At 46.0% G+C, this 22,868-nt stretch overlaps 1 long non-coding RNA gene across 1 annotated transcript; it reads right to left on the bottom strand.

Moving 5' to 3' along the window:
- Positions 1-18,042: 18,042 nt before the first annotated feature.
- Positions 18,043-21,200, bottom strand: LOC128422561 (uncharacterized). The gene is made up of 2 exons (XR_008332523.1): positions 20,729-21,200; positions 18,043-18,748 (listed from the first exon to the last, which is right to left on the bottom strand). It is a non-coding gene; the product is annotated as an uncharacterized LOC128422561 (long non-coding RNA).
- Positions 21,201-22,868: the final 1,668 nt, after the last annotated feature.

Here is a 22,868-nt window from a genome sequence, read left to right as displayed (position 1 = left end):
GCTCACGAGGTACCAGGGATGGATGTGCTCCTGTGAAAGGGGCATTTGGAATAGTCCAGGAAGAGGGTCCCAAGCTGTGGTCGAGAATCATTCAGGCAGTCTGCCGCGTTTCTGTGGATTTGTGGTTGAAGATTGGAGGCAGCGTCTCATTAAATACCCATGTTGTGGTGTTGTTATTTTATATTTTTATTTACGCATTTATGTATTTTGTTGCGCAACTTGGATACTATGGAATTCAAATGTACAATATGCAAGAAATAAAGGAAGCAATAAAAATACAATTGCATTTTTTACAGCATCTAAAGCAGCGCATTACAATTGCTAAAACAGGCAGAGAAAATAATTAAGTGGTCCATGAAGGCTATCTTTGAGATTTTCAAATGCTCTATGGGGCTGGGAGTGGGGTGGGGAGTTTGGGAACCATTGGTCCTGGCCAAATGAACATGCATGCAGCTATAATGTAGGTTCCCTTCCCTCCCCTCCCCGAATTAGGAACTAAGAATGCCAGGAACTTGGCATTGCTTTTTCTCCTACAGTGCAATGCTGGAAGTTAAGGTTATCTATAAGACTGAACATTCTCTCTATCTTAAAGAAATCCTGGAGGGTTTTGTCATTCTCTCTCAAGAGGTACTAGAAGAATGAAAGGATGTGTGCTCCCTTTGAGAGGATCGCATGAAACATTCTACATGACCTTTTTGTAGCATCTTCCAATGTATCACTTAGGCAGATTGTTCAAGGACAGCAAGCTTCAAGAAGGCAAGGCATAGGCTGACTTAATTAAACAACCATACTTGAATTTATTAAGGGGTGTTTACAAGGAGATGAAAAGAGAACCCTTGAACTCTTAGCCTGAATCTTCTGAAAAAGGTTTAGTGTGTATGTACACACTAGCGACTTGAAACATGAGGTCGTTTCTCCCCTTTCTGGCAGTGAAAAATGGAAAATCAATGATATGTTTAGCCCGGTCAATCTGTTGTGAACAAGTAATTGAGAGGAAAATAGCAGACGGTTGCTCCAGAAGTTGCCTTTTGTATTTGGTAACAGATTTTTTCCAAAATCCATACTCTTAAAGCCACGTATGAACAGCATGTACAAATTTAGAATTTGTTGATTTTGTTGTTTTCAGACCTGTGTTTTTGTGTTTCATTATGTTTTTATCTTGTACATCCCTTTGATGACTTTATGTTGTGAATAAATATGAATGATGATGACTTTTGGCTATGTTGCAAACCAGCAGCCCCAGCCCTGAAAGGGACATTTGGTGGCATGTAGTTGTTGTTGCTGTTGTTGTTGTGTGTTACATTTTATGTACATACAGTATAATGCATATGTCTACTACTGTAGTATTATTATTGTTGTTGTTAATTAGATTTAAATACTGCCCTTCATCATAAAATCTCAGGGTGGTTCACAAAATGAAATTTAGGACAAAAACAAGTAAATAAGTACCGTGGTACCTCGGCTTACATACGCTTCAGGTTACATACACTTCAGGTTACAGACTCTGCTAACCAATTAATAGTACCTCAGGTTAAGAACTTTGCTTCAGGATGAGAACAGAAATCGTGCTCCGGTGGCGCAGCAGCAGCAAGAGGCCCCATTAGCTAAAGTCGTGCTTCAGGTTAAGAACAGTTTCAGGTTAAGAACGGACCTCCGGAACAATTTAAGTACTTAACCTGAGGTACCACTGTAAATCAAAACAGCAAATCAATACCCCCCCTTCCCACGGATGCATTTAAAGGCTGTGAAACATTAATCAGCCAAAGACCTGGTTGAAGAGGAACATTTTTGCCTGGCATCTAAAAATATGTAATGAAGGTGCCAAGCAAACTTCCCAGGGGAGAGCGTTCCACAAATGTGGGGCCACTTCAGAAAAGGCCCATTCTAATGTTGCCACCCTCCTAACTTCACTTGGAGCAGAGCCTCAGGGGACGAACATAGTGTGGGATGGTTTATATGGGGGAGAGGTGGTCTTTCAGGTTTTCCAGTCCTGAGCTGTTTAAGGCTTTATAGGTCAAAGCCTGCACTTTGAATTGGGCCCGGAAACCAATCGGCAGCCAGTGCAGTCGGCTCTATCCTACTCCTAAAGAGCTCAAGGTGGCATATGTAATCGCTTTAGAATAACAAACCATGAGGTAGGTTCAGCTGAGAGCCATTGACTGCCTCAAGGTCATCCAGTGAGCTTCATGCCTGAGTAGAAATTTGACAAGAGCTTCCCAGAAGAATTTTTGTCATCTTGAAAATGGTTTCAGAGCACAAGGGGTCATGGAACTAACTCTAAGGTATCCAGTTGTGTCCCTCAGCGGAGGGAAGGTTCTTTAATCCCACAGACACTGCCCTTAGCATAAAGGAAGCATGGAGGGGGGAAATTTGTAACTTTCCTTCTTCCTTCTGTAGTCCCAGCCATCCAATTTGTTCCTATTCCCATCAATCCCAGTGCAAATTCTAGGAAATTACTATTGCGCGCACTAAGTTTCACTTCAGAATGAATGCATCAAGAACTGGGGCATAAGCCAAGTACCCCTAAGTAAATTTCAAAATAAACAAGCATGGGTAGAAAAGGGTCAATTAAATTAGGAGTTTCCAGACTCCAGGGGTGATAGGATCAAAGGTCAACTGTCTCTGTGTGTCTTGAGTGAGAGAGAGACTAATCCTTTGATCCAATCAGAGCTTTGGATCAGATATTGCAATTGTATTAGCTGGAGAACAAAATAAGCATATCAGAGTTTATGTAGATGCCAGTGAGGTTGCATGCAAGACAAAAGGCATGGGTAAGGGGCAGGCTTGAGTGAAGGAGAGAGTTGTTGCTAGACCATGTGCTGGAAAATGCAATCATCCATGGCAGGAGCAAATAAAGCTGGCTTGATAATCATGTCTTATAATAATAATAGTAGTAGTAGTAGTAGTAGTAATAATAATAATAATAATAATAATGTTATTATTTATACCCTGCCCTTCTGGCTGGGTTTCCCCAGCCACTCTGGGCGGATTCCAGCAGAATATTAAAATACTGTATTTTTCGCTCTATAGGACATACTTTTTCCCCTCCAAAAATGAAGGGGAAATGTGTGTGCGTCCTATGGAGCGAATGCAGGCTCCTTGGCTTCGCCGCGACGCGCCTGTCCTGAAAGCCGGAGGAGGAACAGAAGGGTCTCCTGTTCCTCCTCCCGCTTCGCAGCGACGCGCCTGTCCTGGAAGCCGGAGGAGGAACAGAAGGGTCTCCTTCTGTTCCTTCTCCAGCTTCGCTGAAGGGTGCTGCATCTTCTCCCTCTCTGCGCAGCGCCTCTCCTGTGAAGGAGAGGCGCTGCGCAGAGAGAGAGAGAAGGCGCAGCGCCCCTTGAGCAACGCGCCTGTCCTGGAAGCCGGAGGAGGAACAGAAGGGTCTCCTTCTGTTCCTTCCCCAGCTTCGCTGAAGGGCGCTGCCCCTTCTCCCTCTCTGCGCAGCACCTCTCCTGTGAAGGAAGGGCGTTGCGCAGAGAGAAGAAGGCGCAGTACCCCTTCAGCGATGCGTCTGTCCTGGCTTCTACTTTAGCCCTGCGCAGCCTCTTTGGGCAGGGGGAGCCTTCATCCCGCTGCCCTGAAGAGGCTTGGCGTGGTTACCCCAGAAGCCAGAACAGCCACACAGTATCCCAGAAGCCAGATCCCTCTTGCTGTTCTGGCTTCTGGGGTTCAGAATAATTTTTTCTTGTTTTCCGCCTCCCAAAACTAGGTGCGCCCTATGGTCCGGTGCGCCCTATGGTGCGAAAAATACGGTACAATGATTCATCCCTTATCAAAAGCTTCCCTAAACAGGCCTGCCTTCAGATGTCTTCTAAAAGTCAGATACAGGTAGTTGTTTATTTCTTCGATATTTGATGGGAGGGTGTTCCACAGGGCGGGTGCCACTACCGAAAAGGCCCTCTGCTTGGTTCCCTGTAACTTTGCTTCTTGCAGCGAGGGAACCACCAGAAGGCCCTTGGCACTGGATCTCAGTGTCTGGGCGGAATGGTGGGGATGGAGATGCTCCTTCAGGTATACTGGGCCGAGGCCGTTTAGGGTTATTTACCAGGGTTGTGTACTAGGGTTATGTTCACACTGCCCCTTTAAAGCACATTCAAAGCACATTTCCCCCTTCAAAGAATTCTGGGCTCTGTAGTTTGTTAAGAGTTGCTGGGAATTATAATATTGTGAAGGGTAAGCAACAGTACCCAGAATTATTTGTGGGAAAGAATGTGCTGCAGATGTGCTTTAAAATAGCCTATTATAACTCTTCTATTATTACAGCATGATCAAGTGAAAAGAAAAACAAGACGTGTTTGATATATTACAGTGGTACCTCGGGTTAAGTACTTAATTCGTTCTGGAGGTCCATTCTTAACCTGAAACTGTTCTTAACCTGAAGCACCAATGGGGCCTCCTGCTGCTGCAGCGCCACCGGAGCACAATTTCTGTTCTCATCCTGGAGCAAAGTTCTTAACCTGAATCACTATTTCTGGGTTAGCGGAGTCTGTAACCTGAAGCGTATGTAACCTGAAGCGTATGTAACCCAAGGTACCACTGTACATGTTTGCATCATTTCTGCTAAAATCTCCAGGTGGTGGGTGTTTATCTCTAGTAAGTTACTTTTGAGACACCGCTTAGTCAAGTCATTCCCAAACTGTGGACTGCAAAAGAGAGTGCCGCTGTCAAATCAATTTATTACAGACTCCGCAGAGGAGGCTCCTTGTGGCATCTCTGAATGATTCCCTGGTCTAGTCTTAGCATGCTCTCTGCCTTGGGTGTGCGACTGGATGATTCCATCATTACCAATGGAAAGATGTAGCAGAACTGCAAGCTCTCAGGGGAGACGTCCCTTTCCACCTCTGCAGGAGTAGCTGCCCTGCCCTGGCCTCCTTCCAATAAGGAGACATGCCCAGAATAGGACTCTTTCAAGTCAAAACACAGAGGATGGGCTCCACTGGGTAGACTAATCCTAGTCTCCATGCTCCATCCATGCTCTAAAAACAAACCCGTCCGGAGGTGAAGGCTGCCTTCCATTTTCAACCCATTTTAAGAAAATGCCTCATTCTTCAAAGCAACTCCCTTTACGGGGGACAGGCTTTAAACCTGGGGAAATTCAGACGTGGCTCATCATTTGGTATCAAGGGGAAAGCTGTGACTAAAAGGATTGCGATGCTGTGGATCTATCAACACGTTTTCCTGGATTGTGGCCAAAGTGCACATAGGCGTAACTGAGGAAACAGAACTGGGTTCCCTGCTTCCAGGGCTGGATCAGCCAATGAAATTATTTACATGTACTGCAAGAACCGTATCGGAAGAAGTGTTCATTGTTAACGGAGAAATCTGATGGCTCCCTTGGACAAAAAACAAGGACACCAGCCAGGAATAGCAGAGCAAAACATCAGCCAGTAGTCTTGGTCTTTACTGAAGACTGTTGCGACAGGACTCCCACCTGCCACAAGGTGAAACAAGATGGAAGCCCCGTACAAAAGAGAACCCAAACTTTTATTAGATGCTAATCCCCATGTTACACTCCGCCCTACACAACATCACTAATACATCATGGTTACATCATGAAAGGGGAGGTTGGGTGGCAGTAATCTGAGCATCCTGGACCCTGCCCCATGCCTCTCCTTGCCCTCCACCAAACACCCATCAAGTGTAACAAAAGAGATATTTACATTTCCCTGTTTCCCAACCAAGTTAATCACACCCTTTTGTCTTCATCTGGGTTTGTTGTTTCTGGAATGGCTACCTGTCTGGCACTCAGGTATCAGGATGCCAGGGATTATCCCTCAGGCAGAGGGGCTGCTGAGTAGCTGAGCTCACAGGTCTAGATGAATTTCTGAAGTTTTCCCAGTGAGCCAGAACATAGATATATTTATCAGTGAATTGTTACATTTGGTATTGTGCAGCAGAGGCCCTTTGAATAGATAGGAAGAAACTGTGATGAAGTGTTTTGTGGGGTGTGATAGGAATTTTATGGTCTTAGATATATGGCAACGTTCATAACCACACGTACATAGATCAGCACAGGAAAGCCAACCTGGAACCATTTTGATTCCTAAACTGAGCAAATGTTTCTCTGCATGGTCAAAATGAAAAAGCCTCCCCATCGTCTCTTCCTTCACAAATCCTGTCTTAATCTGTGTTTGAATAAGGGTGTGAGCCTTATCATTACAAAAGACTGCCCAGGCTCCCCAAGAAATCCAATCAAGTAACCTGCCAGACAGGAAATAAACAAAGCGACAGGAGAAAACAACATGCAAATGTTCTGTTTTAGACCGCCTTATCTGAGGGGTGGTCTTAGGTTATACCCCTTCTGTGATGAATGCATAATGTTTCTGGGGGTGGTCTTGATCTAGAGGATGGGAATTTCAAAAGTCTTTATAAGCCCTTGCACAGCATTTTTGGGGGTCCTCCTCCTTTCCTGCGTGTGAGGGGAGCACCCTGTTGCAACAGATCAATAAAGATCAAGCTTACTAGCTGCTTTGCTTCTCAATATTCTCTGGTTGGCCTCTGTTATTTTCTCCTACCAATAGGGAACCTATGTAAGGACTCTATATGGGCTCTTGGATACCCCATAAGGGAAAAGGGCATATGTTTATTTACAACAGGGGACAAGTCACAAAAGTGATTGTGCTGGTTTTGGTATTGGGCTGCATGTGCATGATATCTGCTGGAGGGGCAACCCCCCCCCAACCTATACATAAATTCCTGCAACAGCATGCACACGAAAGCTAATACCAAGAACAAACTTAGTTGGTGTCTAAGGTGCTACTGGACAATTTATGTTTTTTTATTTTAATTTTATTTTGACTGCAAGAACCTTGTTCCCTTTGCCCTACAGCTATAGAGGGTTCTCCACCCATGGTGTGCAGGATTGCTTGGTTAATTCTTCCTTGCAAATATAACTTTGTTTTGCCAGGCCTGTTTAAGGTATAAACTTATAGACTCAGATTAAGTGCTGACGTACACTTTCTATGCTGAATTTGTTTATGGCTTTCCATTTTCTTCACCCACCCTGTCAACTTTGACTGTTCAGCAAAACTGTTCAGCTGGAACCAAAACCTCGCTCAAACTGCTAGATGCCAGGAAGTTGAGTAATCTGAAACCTTGCCCTACGAATCTGACACCCTGTTTTCCACGCTGGAGAGATCCCAGCGAAAGTCGCCACTGCCTGAGAGAACAGTCTCCTCCTAAACATTTATCTCAATCATATTGATAGAAACTCTTGAGATAAGTCATTTGGGTGTGGCCAACAAATGCATTCCCTAGTATGCAGCTTGCCCTTGGCTCCTCCAGAAAATACTTGGAGATTAAGAGAAGACACACCATGGCAACTAATTTTTATTGTAAAAACCATCTTGCCTTCCTTTGATCCAACAGCAAATGGTTAGTAGTACATCTCAACAACTCAGGCTGATTAACAATGGTAAAGTGGATAATCTGTCAGCTTTTCGTAATATGAAGATAGTTTCATTATATTCTTAAACACTATGCAATCTGAGCCTAAGGTGGAGGTGCTCACAGCATTAAGACCCCAACAGAACTGGCTTCTCCACTAGTCACAGCTTTGGGTCCGGCATAAATCAAGCATGTCTCTGTTTCCTAGTTTCTCCTTTCTGTTCAGCTCCCACACAACTGCCCAGGTTTTTGTCCTTCTAACTACCAGCCCACTCATTTGCCATCTGGAGCAGAGCAAAGTATTTGCTTATATGAATGAAGGCACTTAAATGGCAAGCTAAGTCCATTATCTTATAATTGCCTAGTTGGAAACAGAACCCTCCACCATCTTGTAAGCCTTTCTGAGTACAGGACCCCAAGAATTGGAGGTGACTCACAGCATCACACAGACGGACCCCACCTCAAACCTGCTACAATATGTACAACCATTTCCTGACCCTAAACATGTTTACACGCAAATGTTTCAATGAATTTAATGGGATTGGCTTTCCCATGAGCACAGGACTTCACTTAAAATAGCCACCACTGCACTACAGTACACTAGCAGCTTATATCAGATAAGGTTGCTATATGTCCTGGAATTCCTGGACATGTCCTCTTTTGGAGGTCCTACATGCCCATCCGGGGGAATTTTACATTTTAAAGCAAATGTCCTCCTGAAATACGGCAACCAACTCTACATCAGCAAAACTAAACTTCTAGCAGTAATGTGGAAAACATAATAAGAACAATTGGAAGGGGAGCACGAAAATTGCACCTACTATATTGATTTCAAGAGACCATCACCACCAAACATTTACTGTATATATGTCACACTTGATGATGCCCTCATCTTAGTGTGTTGAAGGCACGAATCAACACATGACAAAAGTGGAAATACCACAGTTACCTTATTTGGCCCATTCCACATCCTCTCTCCCATCCACAAGGCACAATCATGTTGTCAGAAAGAGGATACACCCTTCAGTAACATCAAATGCCACAGTTTGCCAGATTATGTGTGGTACAATTTATGCCTATGTAATGACCTCAAGAAGGGATGCGGGTGGCACTGTGGGTTAAACCACAGAGCCTAGGACTTGCCAATCAGAAGGTCGGCGGATCGAATCCCCGTGACGGGGTGAGCTCCCGTTGCTCAGTCCCAGCTCCTGCCAAACTAGCAGTTCGAAAGACCGTCAAAGTGCAAGTAGATAAATAGGTACCGCTCCGGCGGGAAGGTAGACGGCGTTTCCGTGTGCTGCCCTGGTTCGCCAGAAGCGGCTTAGTCATGCTGGCCACATGACCCGGAAGCTGTCCGCCGGCTCCCTCGGCCAATAAAGCGAGATGAGCGCTGCAACCCCAGAGACGGTCATGACTGGGCCTAATGGTCAGGGGTCCCTTTACCTTTACTAATGACCTCAGGCTCCAGCTTTCTTCATGACGTACATGCCATACATTTAACGCACATTTAAAGCACAAAGGCTCCCCCGCAAAAGAATCCTGAAATTTGTTATTGGTGCTGGGAATTGCAGTTTTGTGAAGGGTAAGGTACAGCTCCCATGGTTCTTTCGGGGAATCCATGTGCTCTAAATGTGCTTTCAATGTGTGGTGTGGATGGGAATCAAGTCAGAGACTGCAGAGTCACTAGCTAAAGAGTCAGACCAGGATCCTGACTCGAAGCCTGATGCGGGGATTGTCACTAAACCCAAGGCTGGCAGGCAGGACCCCTCTGGACCAGATCCAACTGCACCAAAAGTCTAAAGTAATATAAAACAAAATGTGAATCTGTCAGTGCAGCCCATCAGGAAGTATCAACATTAAAATCCAATAGGTTCATAGCAGACAGAAAGTTTTGTATTTCTTTTGTGCTTGCATAAGCAATAAAACAGTGCCAATCTGCCACAAAAGAATCTTTATATTTTGTTACTTTAGCCAGATGTAAATTATTTTCCCACCAAAACAAGTTGCCAATCCATCTTATGCCACTTAATTAACACGGCGTCCTCTAGGTCCTTCCAATATCGAGCAACAACGAGCCAGGCAGTTGCAAGAATAATAAGTTTGAAATTGCAACCCCCACTGTTGTTTTGAAAATCCTGGCCAGTTCCCAAGATTTCAACAGCTGCTGTCCAGTCATTTTGGTAAATTTGGCAAAGACCATATTCCAAAATGGCAACACTTTTTTGACAAGTCCACCATGTATGCTGGAATAACCTCAGTGCCTAAATTATTTTCAGCTCTCCTGCCCCACTCCTGGCAAAAAAATAATAATCAGGGCGTGGGGTTTTGGATGCTGCCCTGCCCTGCAAGTCAGCTGGCTCGTGGAGAAGCACAGGCACCAAAAGACAGGCAAGTCAGTTGGCAGCTCCTCGCCCTCTTCCCTCCTCACTCCCTTCCTCCTCCCATGCATACCTCAAGCCACCAAGTCAATGGCAGCAGGAGACAGGCATTGACAAGTCTGCCGCCTCGGCTCCAGCGGGGAAATGCGCCCCCTGTGCGCAAGGGCTCCTCTTAAGGAGGGTTCCCATTATAAGCACAAGTGCTGACTCCTTCCCCCTGCTCTGCAGCACTGACTCAGAGGGAAAGCAGACCATATTAACTATTGCCCTTCTTTTTTCTTCCCTTCCCTTCATAGGAAGCTATCTTCCTCTGTCCTCTGTCTTTCAAATGAATTTTTACTAGGGTGGTTTTATAACACACTCACACACTCTCTTTCCTACCAATGGGACAAAATAACACATTTGTCACCAGACATGAAGTTTGTGGGCTGAGCGGTCTTTGCAACAGGTCTCCCCGTGGTTATTATATTATGATCCCCTCCTCCAGCAGAACCCTGCAAAGTCCACAGGTCTCAGGGCAACTTCTAACAATACAAAGAAGTAAAATATAAAAATTAACCCCACTAGAAAATATTAAAAATTATACCGACACATATAACAGCCCTGAGAGATTGCTCAAGTTGGTGGAGCACGAGACTCTTAATCTCGGGGCTGTGGGTTCAAGTCCCATCAAGGGTGAAAGGACTACAAATCTGTGAATCTGTGATTTCAGAAATCACACCCTCTAGAAGATGACAAGAAGTGACCACAAGCCAATTCCCATCAAGCACCCCACCCCCCATTGCCCCAGGTACAGCAGTATTGTCGCCATTAAAATAATGAACTAACAAACAAAAAGATTGTGTACTATTAATTTAGCAGAGTCATAAATTTTCAGATTAGGAAGGAAGATGGAATAGAATAATTATATATGCTTACTGTTAATGTTAACTGTTAATGTTAAATGTTGAAATATGATACTGTTAAGGTGCTACACTCAATATGCCAGCAAGTTTGGAAAACTCAGCAGTCGCCAGAGGACTGGAGAAGATCAGTCTATATCCCAATCCCAAAGAAGGGCAGTGCCAAAGAATGCTCCAACTACCACACAATTGCACTCATTTCACACGCTAGCAAGGTTATGCTTAAAATTATACAAGGTAGGCTCAAGCAGTATGTGGACCGAGAACTCCCAGAAGTGCAAGCTGGATTTAGAAGAGGCAGAGGAACCAGAGACCAAATTGCAAACATGCGCTGGATTATGGAGAAAGCTAGAGAGTTCCAGAAAGACATCTACTTCTGCTTCATTGACTATGCAAAAGCCTTTGACAGTGTTGATCACAGCAGACTACGGCAAGTTCTTAAAGAAATGGGAGTGCCTGATCACCTCATCTGTCTCCTGAGAAATCTCTATGTGGAACAAGAAGCTACAGTTAGAACTGGATATGGAACAACTGATTGGTTCAAAATTGGGAAAGGAGTACGACAAGGCTGTATATTGTCTCCCTGCTTATTTAACTTATATGCAGAATTCATCATGCGAAAGGCTGGGCTGGATGAATCCCTAGCCGGAATTAAGATTGCTGGAAGAAATATCAACAACCTCAGATATGCAGATGACACAACCTTGATGGCAGAAAGTGAGGAGGTATTAAAGAACCTTTTAATGAGGGTGAAAGAGGAGAGCGCAAAATATGGTTTGAAGCTCAACATCAAAAAAACGAAGATCATGGCCGCTGGGCCCATCACCTCCTGGCAAATAGAAGGGGAAGAAATAGAGGCAGTGAGAGATTTTACTTTCTTGGGCTCCATGATCACTGCAGATGGTGACAGAAGCCACGAAATTAAAAGACGGCTGCTCCTTGGGAGAAAAGCAATGACAAACCTAGACAGCATCTTAAAAAGCAGAGACATCACCTTGCCAACAAAGGTCTGTATAGTTAAAGCTATGGTTTTCCCAGTAGTGATGTATGGAAGTGAGAGCTGGACCATAAAGAAGGCTGATTGCCAAAGAATTGATGCTTTTGAATTATGGTGCTGGAGAAGACTCTTGAGAGTCCCATGGACTGCAAGAAGATCAAACCTATCCATTCTGAAGGAAATCAGCCCTGAGTGCTCACTGAAAGGACAGATCCTGAAGCTGAGGCTCCAATACTTTGGCCACCTCATGAGAAGACTCCCTGGAAAAGACCCTGATGTTGGGAAAGATGGAGGGCACAAGGGGACGACAGAGGACGAGATGTTTGGACAGTGTTCTCGAAGCTACCAGCATGAGTTTAACCAAACTGCGGGAGACAGTGGAAGACAGAAGTGCCTGGTGTGCTCTGGTCCATGGGGTCACGAAGAGTCGGACACGACTAAACAACTAAACAACAACAACAAACTGTTAATGTGATAATGGAATCAGTTCTAAATGTTTTGCTGAGCAAGAATTTCAGATATGACTGAGACATTCTGTTTCAAACCGTTATCATTTTTTCCTAAAAGCTTTGAAACTTGTACTTCTGCCTTGGAGACATTCCAGAAAGAAAGAGAGATTTAGCTTAGTAAAACAGAATGAGGCATCTTTCCAGAGCTTCTGTTAGGAAAAAATATACTACAATTCCAGATGCTGTGTTCATCAAGGCTGTGTGACTAGTGTTGGCACCTATTGGCTAGCGCCTGTAATATCAATAGTTATGAGGAGTGTTCACATAACTCCCCACCCCACCCCACCATTTTGTGCTCTTTTTACATAGGGGCAATTATCATTATCTAGTTTTAAAACGAAACATGGCAAAGCTCTTTTTTCTCTCTCAATAATTTTTTATTATATATTCTGTTTTACATTTCAGAATATGCATTTAAACAACCTTAAAATATCAGTGACTTCCCTGCATAAATCCCTGCATATTTTATATAAATATTTTATATAAATATTTTATATAAATATTTTATATAACCTAACCCTTTCAGTATTCCATTATTACATCCACCAAAACTTATTTACACCGTTGAATTCATCTTAATGCTGCCCATGTTTTCAAATATAAACAGCTTTCCTCCATATATTCAATAAATATTTTCCAGTCTTTTTTAAACATATGTTCTTTTTGTTCTCTTATTCTATTTGTTAGGTCCACAAGCTGTGCATATTCCATCAGTTTAAGTTGCCATTTTCTTTAGTTGGCACTTCACTCATTTCCCATTTTTGGACTAACGAAACATGAGCCGCAGTAGTGGCATACAAAAATAAACTTTTCTGACACCTGGGAATTTCTGTCTGAATTATCCCCAACAAGGAGGACTCTGGGTTTTTTTTAAAGTACTTTTAAACATTTTTTTCAATTCATTATGAATTATTTCCCAATACTCTTTTACCCTTTTACAGGTCTACCACAAAAAAATGACAAAACTCAACAAGTCGACCCCCACCACCTCAATAAAGTCCTTGCCTAATCCATGGCTTTCCCTTGAGTTTCTATGGCTGTCTTCTACATGCTAGTGGTCACTGTGGGAGCACATATGGCTTTGGGCTTTGCCAATGGACTGGGTTTGTGCGAAGGCACAATTTGTGTGAACCAACACTTATTAAGCTGCCGACATTGGGGCTTGTGGGTTTCTGACAGGCACCTGGTTGGCCACTGTGAGAACAGAATGGTGGGCCAGAGGAGCCATTATTAGGCTCTTATAAACAGGAACATCTGTCTGTATAAAAGGATCCACACAATTTCAAATAAATGGGGCTTCGGAGCAGTTGAGCACATCCACACTGTACACTTCAAGAACATTCAACACAGCCAATTTCCCCAAAGAATTATGGGAACTGTAGTTTGTTAAGCATGCTGCATACTGTAACTCTGTGGGGGGTGGGATGTCGGTTTCAAGCCAGCAGAGCCAGCTTAGCTCTGAGGAATTTGGCCACCCTCCAGGTGCCCGGCTTGAATCCTTGTGACCTCCTGTCTGCGACTCCCGGCAAGATCAAGGGAGGTCTCCAATTGGCGATTCTTCTCAAACGTGAAAAGAACACACCATTCCTCCCCCTCCCATCTCCAGGGGGGGGGGAATGAGACAGACAGAAATATATCTACATGCTTTATCCCTGTCTTTCCAGCAGTACAGAGAAAACACGTCTGTACCCTCTGATTACAACTGCAGAGAGAGAATAACTCCACCCATGTACTTCCAGTACAGGGTCATGTGACACTCTGAGCTAACATCCGGCGCTCAGAGCACTGAACAGACTGTCCCTGGTTCCCACGGTACAATCCAATAACATCAGTTTCCTGTTTACCATTCCAGCCACCTGGAGCTCGCTTCTGCATTGCTCCTTTTTCGTAACATCCTCCCCCAAAAGAATCAATGCGTGTTGCAGCAAGCAAAGCGTGATCCAGAGAAGAAAACAAACAGTTGTTATACACATAACACTCCCCTGTTGTTTCAGTTCCACCCTTGGAACTCCCCGCCACTGGTTTCCCCAGTGTACCTCTCTGGTTGTCTGGTTTCCAAGGAATGAGTGCATCTGCATTACCTTGGCTAGCAACTCTCTGTTGTGTCTTTGTCTCTGACTTAGACACAGCTCCAACCTGTCCTCGGTTGTTTACAACAGCAACACATGCAACAGCTAAATTAGCAAACTCTTTTGAGTACCTCTTGGGTGGTTGACCCTTTGTAACTCTCTCAGACCTTCGTATGAGGTGCTGATCCTCTCTGCTCACTGGTCCAGTCTCAGGACTCTTTGGAGAACCAGTTCCAATGGCAAACAGTGGTTCATCCTTCAGTTGTGAAGGCCTATCCATTGTGTGAGACTTCCTCTCAATGACTGTGACAACTGAGCTCTCCGAGCTATCAGTGTCATCACTCTCAGTACCACTGTAATCAGTAAAATCACCATCATCATCTGAATCGTCCTCAGTGGGAAATGTCTGTACTATCACTCTCTTCTGTTCAGGAGCACTCTCTAGAAATTTTGTGAGAATCACCTGACCAGATTCAGACAAAATTACTCTGTAGAGACCCTTTTCATACCCCACAAAAATGCCTCTGGCATTCTTTACTCCACCTGGAGCTTCTGTTCTCACATGAGACCCAAAAACCTTGAAATGGGCAACAGAAGGTTTTCTGTGGAACAGTTTCTCAAAAGGAGAACTTCCCAACTCTTTTGAAACCTTTCTCACTTTCGTATAACAATACGACATCAGAGACTCGGCCCAGTACTCATGTGGCAGATGTGAACTAAGCAATTGCGCATTCATCCCCTTTTGCAATTCTCTGTTCACCCGTACACAGACACCCCTGTTCCACGCTTCCGCTGAAACAGCAATCTTGTGTCTTATCCCCTTCTTCTGCAGGAACCGCTGGAAATCCTGTAAAAGAAAAATCTGCTTCTCATCTGTGAATAGACAATCAATGTTAGCATCATGCATACTCTTAACCTTGTCACAAAACTCCTGAAACCTCTCCAAGGCTTCCTGTGGCTTTCTCAACACATAAACCCAGACATAGTTAGAGAAATGATCCACACACACAAGATAAAATCTTGCATTGCCTCTAGATGGTTCTAGAGGACCAATCACATCAGCATACACCCGCTGAAATGCTCTGTTGACCCCGGTCACCTTCTTGCTCACACCTGCAAGAGAAACTAGGTTAGACACAGATGAATTACATTCCATGTAATCACTTTGTGCAAAAGTCAACAAATACAGTCCATCTTTCTGTTTGGCAGAAAGATATAACTCTCCATCTTTGTAGATCTTGCAGCTCTCAGCATCATAGGACAACCTCAGTCCTTTCTTTGCAATCTGCGAAACACTCAGCAGATTGAACTTCAATTCAGGAACCAAATAAACATTGTTTATTGTCAAATTCAGACTCTTAAGAAAGACAGTCCCTACGCCGGTCGCTTCCAGCTCCTGACCGTTGGCCTGTTTCACAGCGAAGCTTTGCTTCTTAAACGTTGAAAAGAGCCCTCTGTGTGGGGACATATGGACGGTGGCTCCAGTGTCAATAACAAACGAGTTCCCAACATCTGGCGTGGTTCCTTTCGCCATCAAAGCCTTTCCAGGTTTCACCGAAGTCTTGGTATGACCTTTGCCTGACGCCTCAGGCTTTCCTGAGCGGCCCTTAGCTCCTTTTGGCTGACGTGGCTTCTTACAGTTCCGCTGAAGATGCCCAGCCTGTCCACAATTGTAACACTGGACAACATTCAAAGCTACAGCATTCTCTCTAGTAGCCTCATCGGTGGGGGAATTAGAACTCCGTTCCTCCCTCCCCCTGTCCCTTTACTTCCAGTGCAGCATGCCGGCTGTGTTCTTCTAGAACCACGGCACTCAGGGGAGGTGGACAAAGTAACGCTCCCCCCTTCCTGGCATCCATGCTGAACTCAAGTCTGTGCTTTGTCTCTCAAGCCAGCTTTCACTTTCAAGCCAGTAAAACCCAAAAGTCTCTTTTGGTTTGTTTACTGCTTCACTGGCAGGCAAACCTTTGGGCTTTTTTCAAAATCCTTGCACATTGCGTAGTCAAAACAATTCCTCTTCCCAGGCTCTTTGAGCCATTCAGTAACTTTACAAGTGCTGGCGGTCGTTGCCTAGCAACCTGCTCAAGACGGGAATTCTTATCTAACCACAAGAATCCCTGGTATGCAAGCCTTTCTTTCAGAGCTGTTTTTTTCAAACGCAGCTCTCTCGTGAACAGAGAATTAAACCTTTCTGTTCACTCTCTTTAGCTCGAAATGCAGCATACCTTTTGGGGGTCCGTTGCCTTTCGGTGTCCAGCTGTCTGTTCAGCTTTCTGGCTGCAGGCAGACGCTTTCTTTATCTCCTTAGGTGCAGAGGATGGCAACGATTCATCGACCTCTCACCTCTCATGCAGATTCTCATGGATCTTTAGCCATCGGCATTGCTACCAGATGTCGGTTTCAAGCCAGCAGAGCCAGCTTAGCTCTGAGGAATTTGGCCACCCTCCAGGTGCCAGGCTTGAATCCTTGTGACCTCCTGTCTGCAACTCCCGGCAAGATCAAGGGAGGTCTCCAATCGGCGATTCTTCTCAAACGTGAAAAGAACACACCATTCCTCCCCCTCCCATCTCCAGGGGGGGGAATGAGACAGACAGAAATATATCTACATGCTTTATCCCTGTCTTTCCAGCAGTACAGAGAAAACACGTCTGTACCCTCTGATTACAACTGCAGAGAGAGAATAACTCCACCCATGTACTTCCAGTACAGGGTCATGTGACACTCTGAGCTAACATCCGGCGCTCAGAGCACTGAACAGACTGTTCCTGGTTCCCACGGTACAATCCAATAACATCAGTTTCCTGTTTACCATTCCAGCCACCTGGAGCTCGCTTCTGCATTGCTCCTTTTTCGTAACATGGGACTGCAGTTCCCAGGATTATTATTTTTTGGGGGGGTCATCTGCTTTACATGCGTGGCGTGCACAAGCATGAAGTCACAAACGCACCAGCAACCTCACTAGCTACTCTGACTGTTCCTGGGTGCCTTCATTTGACAGCTTGCTGTTTACAGTGATGGTAAGGTTATCAGATTTCTTTTCAATGAATCTGGGGACACTTTAAAAAAATAAATTAATTAATCTTTGTTTCCCCTCCTTCTCCTGCAGGAACATGGTGGATTGAAGAAAGAGTGTGGCCTCCCGGCCCTTTTCATCTTCCCTTGGGGGCCTCGACCCAGGGGCAGAGATCGTGGCAGACCTCCTCCGCTTCTCTCCCCCACCCCCACCATGACACCCGCCCTGGAACCGCTCCCTGCCATCCATCCTCCCTACCTTGAGGACCCTCCTCTATCCCAGCATCCTGCACCTGCCCTCTGCAGGCTCCCTGCGCTGCTCAAAGGCCCCATTCTTCGAGCTGCTAGAGGCCCACCAGCGCACACTGCTAAACGGCAGCCCAGGATTATTATATTTTTTTTGGGGGGATCATCTGCTTTACATGTGTGGTGTGCACAAGCATGAGGTCACAAACGCACCAGCAACCTCACTAGCTACTATGACTGTTCCTGGGTTCCTTCATTTGACAGCTTGCTGTTTACAGTGATGGTAAGGTTATCAGATTTTTTTTTCAATGAATCCGGGGACACTTAAAAAAAAAAATCTTTTAAAATCTTTGTTTCCCCTCCTTCTCCTGCAGGCACCTGCTGGCTCCTGCAAATCCTCTGGCCTCCCTGCCCTTGGCGTCTCCCCTGGGGGCACCTGACCTGTGCTGGTTGGTCTGAACTTGTTGGGTTGGCAAGGCAGAGGGGGCTACAAGGAGTAATAAATTGAATAAAAATAAGGACTGGCATATGCCTACTGCATCCTGACTGTTCAAAGCACTTCATATACATACTCAGTCAGTACTCCCAAGAACAACTCTGTTAAATAAATCAGTATTAATGACTTGCCTAATTTGCCACCAGGAAAGTTCATAACAGGCATGAGACTGGAACGTGAGAGGCCTCCAGATTCACACCCAGACACTATAGAACACCGGCCCTCTAGCAAACCTCTTGCTTTTGTAAGAATATCTATCTGCCAAATAATTCCTTCAGTGAATTTGCACTAATGCGCCAACGCACAAATACAAGTAAGAGGGCATCGAGTCTCACAGTAACAACGGTGACCAAACAAAGTGTCTATGCACCTGAATGCCAGCAGAGGGCAATGTTGAAGTGATTATGCTGTCATTCTCATTATCTAAAAGAAATCATAAACTGCCAAGCAAAGGCTGAACCACCACAGTGTTTGAGGCCTGTAGATCAGGGGTTGGCAACGTGTGGCCCACGAAGACTGTTTTACCAGCCCATGAGCTGCCGTTCTCGATGCAGAGCGCTAGAAGGATGGAGCAGATCGTGGACGAGCCCTTCCGGACAGTGGTAGCGTTCCCACTGGGCACCAGCATGAAGGAGCTGTAGGCACAGCTGATGGAGATGATGCTGATGGAGGTGTGCAGGAGCGTGCGCTGGCAGGCCTCTAGCAGCCCGAAGGATGGGGCCTTCTGGCAGCGCAGGTAGCCGGCACAGGATGCTGCGGAAGAGGAGGATCTCCAATGAAGCGATGCCCGAGGCCTCGTTGGCCATGCGTGGGAAAGGCGCTACAAAGCCAGCCGGCACAACGCCCCCCAGCAGCGCCACCAGCAGGCCCTTCATGCTCTCGGATAGGAGGGAGCAGTTCCAGGACGGGCGTCATGGCGGAGGAGAGAAGCGCAGGAGGTCGGCCACGGTCTCTGCCGCTACGTCAGGGGAGATGCCAAGGGCAGGGAGGCCAGAGGATTGCCGGGAGCCAGCAAGTACCTGCAGGACAGGGAGGGAAACAAAGGGGAGTTGCAAGTGAGGCTGGCTGTCTCTGTTCGAGTGGCATACCTCTGCCGCCAGATTTTATCCACCAGCTCGGTTTCTAAACAAGCCCACCTTGGGGGAGTGCTGTGAGGAGGGAAATAAGCTGCAAATAAGGAGAGGCTGTAGGGACATGGGTGGCGCTGTGGGTTAAACCACAGAGCCTAGGACTTGCCGATCAGAAGGTCGGCGGTTTGAAACCCCGTGACGGGGTGAGCTCCCGTTGCTCGGTCCCTGTTCCTGCCCACCTAGCAGTTTGAAAGCACATCAAAGTGCAAGTAGATAAATAGGTACGGCTCCGGCGGGAAGGTAAACAGCGTTTCCGTGCGCTGCTCTGGTTCGCCAGAAGCGGCTCAGTCATGTTGGCCACATGACCCGGAAGCTGTACGCCGGCTCCCTCGGCCAATAAAGCGAGATGAGCGCCGCAACCCCAGAGTCGGCCACGACTGGACCTAATGGTCAGGGGTCCCTTTAAGGAGAGGTGGGGCTGTTTTAAGTGAAAACTCACATTTCCCAAGCATCAATTTATGGTTTTATGCCAGATTCCCCAATTGTTGTCTGATGAATCTCCAAACCTGCCTGATTGTCTGCTCAGATGGGCAGTGAGTCTCAGAAATGGAGTCTTAGATAACCAAGCAGTGGCGTAGCCACAGGGACGGTTGCCCTGGGTGCAAATATCTTAGGGGCACAACATTTCCAAAGGAAAATAAAAATAAAAAATAGTAATAATAAATAAAAAATTGCATGCCCCCCCGAAAATCTCCCAGTGTTTGTATGGGCAGAATGAGGAGTGGCTTTGGGCAACAGTCGGGTGCGAGGGCACCCTCTGCATGGGCTTTGGATAGATACCACCTCCTGAACATTCCCCCTCCTGTTCTCCGCTGTGCTGAATTCTCACAGGTGCTGCGGCTGCCAGTCGTGTAGGTTGCAGAGCTATTGGCCCTTTGTTGCAGCCTATTTATTGGCAGGCAGTGCTGAGGATCCTTGCCTTGCCCCGGGCCATGGCAACCCACGCTATGCTACTGTGTGTGAAATTAAAATTATTTATGTAGTAAGGAGAGTTGAGAGGACTGTTTTCAAATGCTAAGAGCATTAGAACAAGCTTCTGGATCAAGCCAATGACCCATTCAGTCCAGCATCCTGTTCCCACAGTGGCTATCCTGTGGGAAACACACATGAGTCATCTAGTCCGACCCCCTGCAACATTGTGAGGTAGATTAGACTGAGAGACAGGGACAGGTCCCCGAGGCAGTGGCGTAGCGTGGGGGGTGCAGGGGGCGCTCCAAGGGGTTAGGGGGCGCAAATTACTTGCCTTGCCCCGGGTGCTGACAACCCACGCTACGCCACTGCCCCGAGGTCACCCAGTGAGCTTCACGGCCAAGTAGGGTTCGAACCCTGGACACCCAAGCCACAGTCTGACACTCTAACCATTATACCACATACCCAGCGATTCTCTTCGAAGTCTACCTTTCCTTTCTTGAGCTCAACCATCTGCCTAATATTCCTGGGGCGGGTGGAGGGAACAGTTAGCCAAGGGCACCCCGTGATCTTGCATACGGCAGGGATTTTCTCACATAGAAAGCTTCCCAAAATGGACCACAGTGGTCCATCCAGCTCAATGTTGGCCCCGCTGAGCGGCAAGATTTCAGATGGGTCTCTCCCCCAGCCCTACCTTGAGATGGTGTTGGAGTCTGACCCCGGGGTCTTCTGCATTGAATGCAGGTATATCCCTGAATCGGGGCCCTTCCTCCATGTTCCCTAGGTTCTGGGTCAGGAGGGAGGGTGACTAGAAGCCACCCCTTTCTCTGCTCCTGCAGTGTCTGTTGTCAGGGCGTCTGGGTTATATGCCCTGGGTGGGCATAGAAGGGTGGGAATCTAGCAGTCTACGTGTCACAAAGCAGAGGTGGGAGGGAGAGGCAGCATTTATGAAGTCCTCTTTCCCCCCGTGACTCAGGGAGCAGGGATGGAGCAGAGGAAAGCGCTGTTCACAACCCTAGCAGCAATAGAGGCCTCAAACACTGTGGTGCTTCAGCCTTTGCTTGGCTGTTTATGATTTTGTTTAGATCAGGGGTCGGCAACATGCGGCCCATGAAGACCATTTTACCAGCCCACGAGCCACCCCTGAACAAGTCATGGCCCATCAGGCTGCCGTTTAGCAGCGTGCGCTGGCAGGCCTTGATGAGCCCGATGGGGCCTTCTGGCAGTGCAGGTAGCCGGCACAGAGCAGGTGCAGGATGCTGGGGGAAAGGAGCGTCCCCGATGAAGGGAGGACGGAGACCTCGTAGCCCATGCGGCTGAAAGGTGCCACGAAGTCGGCTGGCACAGCGCCCCCCAGCAGCCCTTCCTGCCCTCGGATAGGAGGGAGCGGTTCCAGGGTAGGCGTCATAATCACTTCAACATTGCCCTCTGCTGGCATATATAAAAAACTGTATAAATTCTTCCATACAGGATTGCCTTGAGCAACAACTCATCATAGAAGAAGCTGACTGCCTTAAACCAAGTATAGATAGCCCTCTATTGCCTCTGCATGGCATAAGAGACCAATGGAACCATGGAACTGTGTGAAGCAAATACACCACCTCTTCTAAACTGCCTTCCCATTCTCATGTATTGGTTTAATCACCAAGAGAGCTAGAAACTTGTTCTATGTATACAACAAAGGATCCCGGAAACAGCCGCCACTTTCTAAGCTAAAAAAGCTGTTATGACACAGCAGACATGCCTATGTAGTGTTCTAGACTGTGTTTACTAATAAAGACATATTTCCATCCATTCCTCTCATTGTTTTTTTTTAAAACCGGTTGACAATTTTTGTGTTTTTTAAAATTTGAGCTAGTGCGTGCAAAGCAATGCAGCTAGTTTAACGAGGTGGAGAGATCAGCAATCTAATTTCCTTCTCTCTCTCTCTCTCTCTCTCTCTCTCTCTCTCTCACACACACACACACACACACACTTTTTATCACTGTTTAGCTGAGCAGAGAAAAACAGATGGCAACCTGCTATTACTAATGATTTTTTAAAGAGTCTCCAACCTTTGTCTTGTCACTTCATATTATAATTTTCACAGCAACTTCAAAATCCCAACTCACAGTAATTTGCTCCCATTTGGGTATCAGCTGTTAAATCCATTTGGCACCTGGATTATAAATTTGAGGGATGCACTGACTGTGCTGAGAATAAAATCCCTCTGGTTTATGAATTGGCATTAGCACATTGGCAAATGAAAGGGGGAAATGTTGTTTCTGTGCATGAACTGAATTGATTTCTTTCTTCAGTTAGGAATTCTTGATCTAAACCTTCCTTAATCATATATAACTCCTAAACAATGTTTGACAATCTTTTCTGTGTTTCATACGGAATTTATGCTCAAGAAATGCAGATAGGAAACATTTTGGGTGGCTGTGCAGCTAAGGACACAGGAACAAATAGACTCTGGCAAACCATTTGCTCTAAGAATACCTATCTATAGCTGCGCTGGCAGAACGATCACCTCAGCTAGACATTGAATTCTACCTATTTTCCTTTCTAAAACAGAATGAGGCTTGCTTCCCAGTAAATATATTTAGCACCGGGGCAACCAAAGCAAAGACCAGTTTATTCTTATTGTCATGATTTAAGTAAGCTGAAAATGTGAATCTGCATTTTTTTTAAAATTCAGAAGCTGTATACAAAAGATTCCAGCATTGGGGTCCTTCGCTGCATCTTTTCCACCCTCTCAGAGCTAGGGGGAAAGAAGACACACACCTACTTGGCCCTGGGGTCTCCTTGTTCAAAGGGTTGGGCATTTCCCTAAACCCGTTTTCTGCATCCAT

The sequence above is a fragment of the Podarcis raffonei genome, chromosome 10 (assembly GCF_027172205.1).
Source record: "Podarcis raffonei isolate rPodRaf1 chromosome 10, rPodRaf1.pri, whole genome shotgun sequence".
NCBI classification, from domain to species: Eukaryota; Metazoa; Chordata; class Lepidosauria; order Squamata; family Lacertidae; genus Podarcis; species Podarcis raffonei.
The sequence above is the reverse complement of the archived record's forward strand: the minus strand, read 5'-3'. Positions and strand labels throughout refer to the sequence as shown.